Source organism: Carlito syrichta, unplaced genomic scaffold, assembly GCF_000164805.1.
Source record: "Carlito syrichta isolate Samal-C Ts95f unplaced genomic scaffold, Tarsius_syrichta-2.0.1 Scaffold142900, whole genome shotgun sequence".
Lineage (NCBI taxonomy): Eukaryota > Metazoa > Chordata > Mammalia > Primates > Tarsiidae > Carlito > Carlito syrichta.
Window position 1 is genome coordinate 38,634 of NW_007086996.1, and position 1,344 is coordinate 39,977.

Here is a 1,344-nt window from a genome sequence, read left to right on the forward strand (position 1 = left end):
GCACTACAGCCTGGGCGACATGAGACTCCAACTCAAAAAAAAAAAAGAGTGGAGAACCCCTTTACCTCTCTGAACTTCCTGAGTAATGAAATATAACCCCAGCATCACAAGGCAGATGAGAAAAAGTACATTTGCCCAGCAATCATTCCATTTCAAGTCCATTCCCACTGGCTGTCTACCTTTTCTCTCCTATGCCATTCAGGTGATATCCCCAGCACCAGCAATATGAATGTGCTGAATAAAGGAACACGAAAAGCACTTTTGGGTGACAAGTCTCATCCAGCTACAACTGCTCAGCAACACTAAGGCATATGACCATGGAACGCTGGAGCTTTCTAGTCCAGTGTGCCACATCCTCTAGAGGAACAGAACTAAGGCTGCTTCCCGGTAAGGTTAAAGAACAAAAACAGGGCTGGGCAAGTGTGGCCAGAAGGTAGGGTCCCAGGCTAAAAGTATAAATAGATGTGGCTTGTTTTGTATGGGAAGGTTGGGATAAAAAGGTAACATCAAGGACAGGCATGGTGACTATAATCCCAGCACTTTGAAAGGCTGAGGTGAAAGGACTGCCTGAGTCCAAGGTGCGGGTTTGAGACCAGTCTGGGCAACTTGATGAAACCTCATGTCTACAATAAATTAAAAAAAAAAAATTAAGCCAGACTCGGGGGCTCAGCCTGTAATCCCACGACGTGGGAGGCTGAGGTGAGTGGATTGCCTGAGCCCGTGGGTTCGAGATCCGCCTGGGCAACTTGGTGAGACCTCATTTCTACAATAAGTCAAAAAATTAGCCAGGCGTGGTAGTGCGCGCCTGTAATTCCAGCTACTTCTGGAAGGCTGAGGCGGAAGGATCACCGGAGCCCAGCAGGTCGAGGCTGCGGTGGCCGGGACCGGCCACTGCGCTTCAGTCTGGGCAAGAGTGAGACTCCAACTCAAAAGAAAGAAATTAATTAATTAATTAGCTGGGCATGGCGGTGCAAAATTAGCCTACTTTGAAGGCTGAGGTGGACGGGTAGCCTGAGCCCAGCAGGTCAAGGCTGTTATGCACCTGAGCCTGCCACTGCACTCCAGCCTGGGCAAGAGATTCCACCTCAGAAAGAAAAAAAAGACAACAGTAGGGCACAGCGTAGTCCTAGCTACTCAGGAGGCTGAGGTGGGAGGATCGCTCCAGTCTGGGAGCATACTAGCCTGGTCAAAAAAGCAAGATCCTGGCTCTCAAAAATTAAAGCTTCAGCCTGTAATCCCGCACCTTGGGAGGCTGAGGTGAGTAGACTGCCTGAGCCCGCGGGTTTGAGACCCGCTTGGGCAACTTGGTGAGACCTCATCTCCACAATAAATCAAAAAATCAGC